Source organism: Thermobia domestica, chromosome 11, assembly GCF_964235325.1.
Source record: "Thermobia domestica chromosome 11, izTheDome1.hap1.1, whole genome shotgun sequence".
In the NCBI taxonomy this organism is placed as follows: Eukaryota; Metazoa; Arthropoda; class Insecta; order Zygentoma; family Lepismatidae; genus Thermobia; species Thermobia domestica.
Genome location: NC_137464.1, coordinates 64,046,729 through 64,058,387, shown reverse-complemented (window position 1 = coordinate 64,058,387; position 11,659 = coordinate 64,046,729).

The window sequence follows — 11,659 nt, the reverse complement described above, 5'->3', positions numbered from 1 at the left end:
GGTAGCTACTCTAGGGTAGCCCTACATTTTTTTTACTTGTTTAAAGTGTTGTTTAGACTCACCTTAATGTAAACGCATTACGTATATAGGTGATTTAACATATTTTGGGGGCGTAATTTTGTGGTTCATTGACGCTTACGGCATGGGGAGCATACCTAGAACTTACTAGGCACGTTCCCCAGGTACATGTCAGGCATGTGCCTAGGGGTGGACATAGACTGTGACTATCACTTGCCATTAATGTGATTTCTTTCTCAGAAGTATATAAAGCATATACTGGACACATTCCCATATACCTGAGGGAACATGATAGGCATATGCCTGCTATGTAATTGTGCTGTTAGGGGTGAACGTTCTACCGCTGAGCCACCGCGGCCCTTAGAACGAAAGAACTGAATACAGTTATTTGTTTAAATGATTGCTGTAGATCTGAGAATAAAAGTCAAAATTACAGCAAAAGAATATTCGTTACGTAACGAAGACGTAAACCCCTCTCCTCCCCTCTTGTCACACTTCGTAACGCAAAGCCGAACCCCTCTCCCCTTTTGCCGCGTTGTAATATGTGAACGACTCCTTAAGCCTACTGTAAAATTATGTAAGTTGAAAAATTTAAAGTTAGATCCGCCAGAGTTATTCATTAATAAGTCCTGAACTAAGATAGCACTAACGTTAGTGCTTAGTGTTTCTAGAGCACTAACAGTGCACTAACCATTAGCGATATCCTGCCTTTTGATGGACAATTGTAAAATTTGATAAATTTAAATTTAGCCTCTCCTGGGTTATTTATTAATAAATATTAAAATATGATAGCACTAACAATTGTGCTTAGTGATTTATAGAGCTCTAACAATTCACTAAGCATTGGTATTTGTCCCACTTTTGTAGGACAATTACTATAAAATTGTGTAACTTGAAAAATGTAAAGTTAGCACAGCTTGAGTTACCGGTATTCATTAATAATTCCTAAACTATGATAGCACTAATGTTAGGACTTACCGTACTATTTTTGAGCACTGGCCATGCAGTAACCATTAGCGTTTGTCCTACCTTTGTGGGGCAATTAGTGTAAAATTCAATAAAGATAAATTCAGTCCCATTCGAGGTATTCACTAATAACTCCTAAATTATAATAGCACTGACATTAGTGCTCAGTGTTTATAGAGCACTAATAATGCACTAACTACTGGTGTTTGTCTTATTTCTGTCTGACAATTAATGTAAAATTATGTAAAAATTGAAAAATCTGAAGTTAGCGAGCCCCACCCGAGTTATTCATTAAGAACTTCTAAACTACGATAGCACTAAAGTTAGTGTTTTTGGAGCACTAGCGATGCAGTAATATTTTACGTTTATCGCACCTTTGTGGGACAATTCGGTAAATTTAAATTTAGACCCAAGTGAGTTATTCACTTATAACTTCTAAGCTATGATAACTATAACTTTAGTGCTTAGTGTTTTATAGAGCTCTAACAACGCACTAACCACCGGCGTTTGTTCTTTTTTGTGGGACAGTTACTGTAAAATTGTGTAAAAGGTGAAAATCTAAAGTTAGCCTCGCGTGCGAGTTATTCATTAATAACTTCTGAACTATCATAGCACAAATGTTAGTGTTTAGTGCACTAACGAAGCACTAACGATGTGAAAAGTTTTAGTAGTATTTGACATGTGGGCGGGACTAAGTTTAGACAAGTAAACTTTCCCCTATGTACTGTATTTCATAATATAGGGATTATCCATATCTACACTAATAGTGAAACACTAACAAAACTATTAGTATTTTCTAGAAGTACTAACTAGTGCTGTCGAAATCGTTTTTTTAAAAAAACCGAAAAACGGGTTTTGAAAGAAGTAATATTTCATAAAACCGAAATGTCGGTTTTGAAAACCGCTTTTGCAGTTTCAGTTTTGAAAACCGCATTTGCGGTTTTCGGTTTTCAGAAAACCGTTTTTCTCAAAAACCGAAAACCGCAAATGTCACAAAAATTCGACAGCACTAGTACTAACGATGCACTATCGATTGCACTAGGTTTCATCGTTGCTGTTTTCTGGTAGACTAACGTGAAGTTAGCCCTCTCTGAGAGCCCGGGGTGGACAGGGGCAGACTCACCATTTTCTTTCTTTTCTTTTCTTTTTTCTTTTTTCTTTTCTTTTCTTTCTTTTTCTTTTTTTTTTTTGCTTCTAGCATACAAATTATTGAAGCACTAATATTCGAAGTTGGTGTTCGAAGAAGCACTATTGATTGCATTAAAACAGATCATTAGTGTTCATATGGGGGTCAACTTCACGGAGGTACTAAAAAGTACCACACACACACACACACACACTAGAAGTTTCAATTTTGTCCGGTAGATGTCAACTGCTGGATGATATTTGGTACCATCTAACGGAACTATGTGTAATTTCCTCTACTTTACTTTCAATTAGTGGCTGCAGTTACGGGGACATGGGGTATTACCACCTATATTTTGTCTCCACACCGTTCCCTAGTCACATACCCCCTTATTAATGGAAAATTTTTGCTCCTCTCCAATGTTCACACTTAATTGCCACTACTGGTTTCAATAGTAGATACCAGGATAAGAATAGATACAATTCAAGTCCCTGCTCCCCGTGAAGGTGTTAACGGATTAAGTCCATTAACTAACTCAGTCGAGATAATCGCTCTACTTACCTATTGCAATAAACAAATAAATAAAATATAAAATAATAAATAAACAAATAAATCCCTTTTGTGTGGGGTAACGTACGTACATACTAACATTACAGTAAACCTACTCGCGTGATCCTAATAAACAACAGTACAAAAGAACTGGTAAACGCTGTTTATAATTTATGTTCAAACACGTGTAGTGCATTTACAATAATATATACTTCCCAAAATAATCATTTCCTTTTGTTTGTCTATAACAAGAAAACGCTAGTAACCCATATTACTCCGATCTGTTCTCCTCATATTCCTCGGATTTTGTTTAAATTGATACTACCATAACAGTACGAGGTTAATTAAAAGACCATAAGCCAAATGACACATGATCTTGTCTAACTAACAAATATTCCATTTTCATCTTTTTTTTTTTTTTTTTTTTTTTTTTTTTTTGTCGACTAAAGCTTATCACATAGACCAAATTGAGTTTATATACTTTTTGAGCACAAAATGTATTAGATGCTTATTTTTTTTAACTACCTTAAAATCCTTCTAATTACACTAGTCAACAAGGTTTTTGCCACATGAAAGAAGAATGCTGATCTTTAAGGAACTTTGGCCGCTGAATTCGAATCTGCAATCCGTTTTTCTCTATCACGCACAGTTTTCCCGTGACAGAAGGATTTTCGGGAAATTTCCCCCAAAATTTCCCTTTTTCTTCATTTTTGTACCTCTAGCTCGGGTACCCTTAGGCATATAAACATACAAATTATATTCTAGGTTATCTTGATTTATACTTAGTAAACCCTGTAAGTTTCATCTGAGTCGCATCATTCTTCATTGAGAAATAAATATATTTCTATAAATATATGCTATGTGTACTGTCCATTTTACCATATACAATAGATGCAGAGAAATCACATGTAACTTCCACGGGAATTACAATATAAGCAAGGTTTATACTTCATTGGATTTGTAATGAAACATACTTTACAATGATGTATACACCATGTCCGCCATTTTTATAAGAGGGAAATTCTAGAGGGATTTTTCGGGAAACTCCCTAAAAAAGTAGTTTTTTGTCTCATGTCACTGTTCATATAGTGATACAGAAACGGGAATTGCGCCAGATTAATCCTATTGAAAAACTGATCTTTAACTCCAAAAGTATACAACAAAATTATTAGTTTCCACGCCTTTTAAACATTATTCAAGATAGTAAACAAAAAATTAATATTGACCTACAAAAACAAATATCAATAACTCACATTGGATCAAATGCACAACTGCTTTACAAAGTAAGAAATTAAAACATTTGTACTTACAATTAATTCTTCCTTTTGGAGTGCCAGTCACTTTCTCTAACTAAAAACCAGCAGTAGTTGCCCATCACATGAGGATCCATTTACCTTGATAACGTTGCTCCATTTTTTGAATGTCCTGATGGAATTGTTCCCCTTGTTCGTCACTTACAGCTCCTAAATTCTCGGGGGGAAATTCCAAGTGGGAACGAAGAAAGTGAATTTTCAGGGACTTTCTACATCCTAACCCAGCGTTTCCCAACCTTTTTCAACTTGCGGCACACTACGGGTGTAACTTGAATTCTCGCGGCACACTCGTAGATATTATTATTATTATTATTATTATTATTATTATTATTATTATTATTATTATTATTTGCAAATATAAAATTTCATGGTATTTTTTCTGTGATTACTGATCTTCTCACAGAGATGAAAGCTCGATCACTGGTTTTTCCCTATGATAATTCATTATGCTTATTTTTTTATTCTAATTTTAAAATAGAAATCAATTGCAATGAAATATGGGACTCAGATTTTTAAAAATACGCTTTCTTTTTCGAACACTGTATCCAACCTTTCACTAAGAACGAAGATCACTAAATAACGAACGAAAAAATAAATGTCTTGTACTTTTAACTTTGCTGTTTTAACCAAAACCGGTGCATATTATTGCAATCATACAGCTTGCGATGCGTCGAAGTCAAAACACACCTGTTGAACAAAGTATTGTTCTGTCATTCACGTGCGAATGAGTGTTCTACGAACTTCACTTGACGCGTACCGTACAAGTGCTTCCATTTCTCGGTGTTAGTATGACTCTCAATTGAAGCGTAAATAGCAGCTAACCGTGGAAATGTGTACGAACCGAAATACTGTCTGCTACACAGTAATAAATGTAGAATAATATATTACAATTACAGTAATTTTTTCAATGGTAGAAATTCATAGTATTCTGAAATACAAAAATATACATTTTTTTCTATGTCTTGCAATTTGGTTGCTATAGATTTAATAATTTTCTTTCGATTTCCTCGCGGCACACCAGCGGTCCTTTGGCGGCACACCAGTGTGCCGCGGCACACCGGTTGGGAAACGCTGTCCTAACCTTTGATAGCTATCCAAAAGCTCTTGAACCAATTGACGGTAATTTTCTGCCTTATGATTTCCCAAAAATCATTACACCACTTTACTGAAAGCTCTCCAGGCGGATAGTTCATCATTATTTAACTTTGTCTCAAAGATGTTGTCCTTTAATAGTTTCCGAATTTGGGGCCCGACGAATATCCCCTCTTTTACTTTCTCGTCACTAAGTTTTGGAAACTGACTTCTAAGGTATGCAAAACCTTCTCCATTCTTGTCCATGGCCTTAACAAAGTTTTTCATTAAGCCTAATTTTATATGTAAAGGCGGCAGCAGAATTTTTTCTGAATTAACTAAGGAAGAATACTTGTGTTTCCCTGGCATATATGTTTCTCTTGGGGACCATTCTTTTTGAATGTAGTGTGATTCAGTTGCCCTACTGTCCCACAAGCAAAGAAAAGAACACTATTTTGTAAATCCTCCCTGAAGCCTCAGTAATATAGCAATGACCTTTAAATCACCACAAATTTGCCAACAGTACTTGTTATAATGCATCACAGCTAACAACACAGATAAGTTAACGCTTTCATAAGTTTCCTTCATCTCTACGGAATATGCCTTTGAAATTGATGGTTTAGTGTTCCCATTATGTAGCAAAACAGCCTTAAGGCTTGTTTTAGAGGAGTCGATAAACAACCTCCATTCTTCAGGGATGTGTTGGAAACCTAGTGCATCCATTAAACAATCTATATTTGTACATGCACAGAGGGAATTTTGCATTATATAGTAACCTGAAAATTGTTCCTGTCGGTTTCTGAAAATTGAAATTCTGGTGGTAGGAGCCAGTAAATTCCATTCTTGAAGTCTCGATCCGAGCAACTCAGCTTGTTGCTTACTCAGATTTAGATCCCTCACTAAGTCATTCAGTCTGGACTGGTTAACAAGAAGAGGTGTGTTTTTGGTTGGGCTATAGTTTGGATCAAAGGAAATTGATGGTTCGGGCAACTCATCTACTTGCTCTTCTGCTGGAGAAGATTCTTCTGACTGTGCGTATGGATCAGGGATTGGGAGTTTAGGTCCATGTGGTATGGGTTTTAGAGCGGATGGAACATTTGGGTACTCAATATTAGATTTTGTTCGTTTAGAATGACCCCAAATTTTTTGTTAGACAGAAATAACAGTCTTCAGCATGACTGGTTGGTTCTCGCCAGACCATTGGCACCGCAAAAGGCATAGCTCGAGTTTTATCGCCACTTTTCCAATTAATAATAGTAGAATAGCATGTTACATAGCACAGGTGTATACATCATTGTAAAGTATGTTTCATTACAAATCCAATGAAGTATAAACCTTGCTTATATTGTAATTCCCGTGGAAGTTACATGTGATTTTTCTGCATCTATTGTATATGGTAAAATGGACAGTACACATAGCATATATTTATAGAAATATATTTATTTCTCAATGAAGAATGATGCGACTCAGATGAAACTTATAAGGTTTACTAAGTATAAATCAAGATAACCTAGAATATAATTTGTATGTTTATATGCCTAAGGGTACCCGAGCTAGAGGTACAAAAATGAAGAAAAAGGGAAAATTTGGGGGGAAATTTCCCGAAAATCCTTCTGTCATGGGAAAACTGTGCGTGATAGAGAAAAACGGATTGCAGATTCGAATTCAGCGGCCAAAGTTCCTTTAAGATCAGGTGTTTTCTCTCATGTGGCAGAAAAAAAGTTAAAATTTGTTGACTAGTGTTATGAATCTGAAATATGCTTCAGCCTCTCGCGTAACTTCAGTACACTAATTTTACTCATTACAAAATTTAATTTCGACGCTGTATAGGATATTCGTTGCTGCTCACACACAATAAAAAATCTGTCTCCTTCTTAATCCCTGTTGCATGTCCATTCTCGGGACGTAAGTAATTTGAATGTTCAAAGGTAAGGACAAAAAAATAATGGCCTTATATTGTGGATCAACTTTCTCAATGTATTAATGAAGTGCAATATTTTGAGTTTCGATGTTAAATTTACGCTCTGATGTGTTTAGTAATTCTTGTTACCCCCGTCTAAGTCTCCAGCTTTAATCTGAATTACCAAAACGTGGCTTCGCAACTTGTCAATTTGAAAATATTTTGAACTTGACATTCATAGCCCTAAGATTTTCAGTCAGAGTACCTTCTGAAGAGTACCTTCGCCTTACTATCAATAAGAGAACAACCTTAGTACCAAGAAACCTTTCGGTCAGTTGGCGCGTGCTTGGCTTTGGCTTTCTACGTTTGCACTTGGAACGCATGCTTTCATACAATCTGCCTTTTGTTGTACGGTACTTTCAAGCGATGCTTTAGACCAGTGCTATTCAATTTTTTTTTTTTTTTTTTCACGCGTACCCCTAGACACAGTTCGAAATTCAATAGTGTACCCCTGAAGTTGTTTAAAATAAACTAAAGCGAAATTAACGTATTAAATTTAATACACATGTTCTGTTGATTTAAAAGGGGAGATAAATAGAATCCCAATAAAAGGACACTCAGTGTGCCAGTCAAAAGACTATTTATAGGGGGTAAAGTGCATACGCGAAAAAAAAAAAAAATGAACATGGGAAATTTCAAAACATATGGGAGACATCCAGTTTTATTGAGGGGTATTTTCCCCTCATCCTTCCTGATAATTCGCACACTGAGGACAATGTTAAAAAATTCAAAAATTAAAAGAACTTTAGAACTTACTACATGTATTTTCTCCAACTGTGATCATTCAATAAATATTGAAAATATGCTTATTTTAGAATTACGTACCCCCAGAAACATCTTTTCGTACCCCAAAGGGTACGCGTACCTCTGGTTGAATAGCACTGCTTTAGACCCTTCGCAGAGCGTCATAGCATCACTGGCCATTCATTGGCTATTGACTTGAATTGACTTGTAAAACACTTGTGTCAAACTTGAATGGAACACTGAATGCAAGGTTGCCCCCATGTGACTTCGTTACTGGAATCCAGCTTGCTGCACGCTTACGCGTTTTCTAATCAAGCTGGATGCAAGCTTGACCGACTTACAATTCAAGCTTACAACAAGCGGTTTGCAAGTTGTCTCTGCTGCTAGGTTGAGTTAAGTTCATTTTGAGTTTAACGTCCCTTTTAGCAGTGAGGCTATATGAGACGGGACCTACTGATTAACGTGGAATCCGAATCATATGAGCTCCCGCCAGGAATCGATGTCTCTGCTACTAGGAAAAGAAAGAGATGAAGTATAAAAACGGCCTTTTTGAAGACATTTGAATCATGCCGAATTAAAGATAGAACTTGTTCTCGTCTCCGATAAAAGGAATGGTTAGTGCACTCCCGGGTTCAAAACTTATTCCCTTTACTTTTCATGATTCAGAAAATGCATCTGTTATCATCAGCGATTGAACTTTTCCCAAGGCCACGGAAGTAAGGATGGGGGAAGGGCGTAAACGGGGATCGATCACCCAACGAATTCTTGGCTCACCAAATACGGCTCGTCTGTTATATGTTTAAAACTTATTTAAAATTTACAGCTACTGAATAATGTTGATAATAGAATATGAAACAATTAAAAAAATAATAATTCACGTCAAGATATGAAAATAATTAAAATAACTGAAATGAATAATTTTTTACTCTGTAACTTTTATTTGGCTAATTAGATACACACATTTGCGAATTTATTACTATAATATTGCATAACAGTGTCTGAGATTATCTTATTTTTCTTTGAGTTCTCATTATTTTTGAAACCATTTCTTGTCTTATAAACACGAATTCAAACAAATGGACACCCATAAACAATTTTCGTTTCCTTATGAATAGTTTATTGATACTCTCTACACCAGCGTTTCCCAACCTTTTTCAACTTGCGGCACACTACAGGTGTAACTTGAATTCTCGCGGCACACCCATATATATATATATATATATATATATATATATATATATATATATATATATATATATATATATATATATATATATATATATATATATATATATATATAATTACCGTGGTATTTTAATGTGATTACTAATTTCCTTCTTACAGAGAAGAAAGCTCGATCACTGATCTTCCCCCGTGCTAAATCATTATACTTATGTTTCATTCTAATTTTAAAATAGAAAACAATAGCAATGAAATATAGGACTCGGGTTTTTAAAAATCCATTTTCTCTTTCGAAAACTGTATCTAACCTTTAACTAAAAGGGAAGATCACTAAATAACGAACAAATAAACAAATCTCCTATACTTTTAAAACACAAATGTAGGTAATTTGTATGCATGCTTGCTTTGTTCAATTTATTGAATGATATGTTAAAATTTCAAGTTACGAAATAGTCTGCAACAATAAAGAAGTAATAATGGTCATGACAATGATAAATACGTTTTTCAACATTAAAAATGTACAGAAAAGTAACACAGTATGAAATTTAAAATTGTAGATTTATAGTAGAGGTTCATAGTAATGTGAAATATAAATATACATTTTTCCCTGTCTTGCAATTTGGTTCGTATAGAATTAATAATTTGTTTCGATTTTCTCGCGGCACACCAGCGGCCCATTCGCGGCACACCAGTGTGGCGCGGCACACCGGTTGGGAAACGCTGCTCTACACCATGAGTCCAACTTCAGACACCGTCAAGACCCATACTGAAAACATAATAATACTTCAACCACCCGACCGATCTCGATGAAATTTTCATCATAGATGCGGTTCAGACCTGAGATGGTTTTGTTGTATCACTTTGACGGTGCAACTTAGAGAAGGAAGAAGGGAGAGGAACATTTATAAATGATCGAAAACGACCGATATTAGTGTCCAATCCATGTTTTCGGAGTCGCCGAGATGAACAGTGATACTTCCGATCCTGTTTACATCCAAATTTAGCTCCGTAAATTGGAAAAGGGGGAAGGGAAATGAATAAAACTGATAAAAAATAATCCATATTCGTGTCGAATCCATAGTTTTCGGGGTCACTGAGATAAACAGTGACACTTCCAATCCCGTTTAAATCCAAACTCATCCCTACATCTTGGGGGAGTGGGAAGGGAAATACACAAAACTGATCAAAAACAACCCATACAGTCTATTAGTCTCGAATCCCTAATTTTCGGGATCGCTGAGATGAACATTGACATTTCCGATGCCGTGCACCGCAACATAGAGGAGGTGGGGGGGGGAGGAGATATATGAAAATGATAGAAAATGACCGATATTAGTGTTCTGGGTCGCCGAAATGAACTGTGATCTTTCCAATGGCATTTAAATCGACGCGACTAAAAACGGAAACAGCATATTTCACGGGTACCGAACATGAGTAGGGATGCGCACGAGTCGAGTCGAGTCGAGATTTAAGCCTGTCTCGACTCATCTCGAGAAAATGTTGTCTCGACTCGAAAATATGTTTCTGTCTCAACTCGACAGTTTCTGTCTCGACTCGACTCGAATTCGAGACGAGACGTCTCGAAATTCGAGTCGAGACAAAATTTACGAGTTCACATATACGCACATATCAGCCAGAACATTATGACTACCTAACTAATTGTCAATGGTCCACATTTAGTACGGATAACAACGGCGACGCGTCTTAGCATGGACGCAATGATCCTTGGTAGGTCGCTGGAGAGTTGGTACCATTGGTCACCTAATTCACGTAAATTCCGGGGAAAGGGTGATGCGCTCTGACGTCACGTTCAATCACATCCCAGATGTGTTTGATTGGGTTCAGATCCGGCGAGTTGAGGAACTAGCACATCACTTGGAATTCGCCCCTGTGTTCCTCGAACCACCCCCATCACACTCCTGGCCTTGTGACATGGTGCATTATCTTGTCGCAAAATGCCAGTATCGTTGGGAAACATGGTCGTCATGAAGGGGTGTACGTAATTTGTAAGCAGTGTGCGATACGCCTCGGCCGTCATGGTGCCTTGCTCGAGCTCCACTAGACACATGAATGCTTACGTGAATGTTCCCCAGAGTATAATTAAGCCACCACCAGCTTGTCTTCGTCCTGCAGTATAAGTGTCAAGGAGCTGTTCCCTTGGAACACAACGGATTCGTACCCTTCCATCGTCATGATGAAGAAGGTATCGAGATTCATCAGACAACGCAACGCTCTGCCACTGCGCCAAGGTCCAGTGACGATGGTCACGTTTTCATTTCACTCGTAGTTGCCGATGTCGTGGTGTTAACATTCGCACATGGATGAATCGTCGGTTGCGGAGGAACATCGTTAGGATTATTCCGTGCACTGTGTGTTCAGACACACTTCTACTTTGCTCAGCATTAAAGTCGGATATTAGTTGCTCCACAGTTCGCTGCCTGTCCTGTTTTACCAGTCTGCCTAGCTTACGACGTTCGACATCTGTAATGAGATGGGGGCGCCCAACCCCTCGACGTTTGGATGTCGTTTCCCCTTGGTTTCGCCACTTGTTGAAGACACTCACCACAGCACTCCTCGAACATCCGACAAGTCCTGTAGTTTCCGAAATTCTCGTGTCGAGTCTCAGGGCCATTACAACCTGTCCTCGGTGGAACTCAGATAGATCACGCGCCTTCTCCATTCTACATACGGCCACTGATACTACATGCACCGTACGTGTGTCTGACTAGT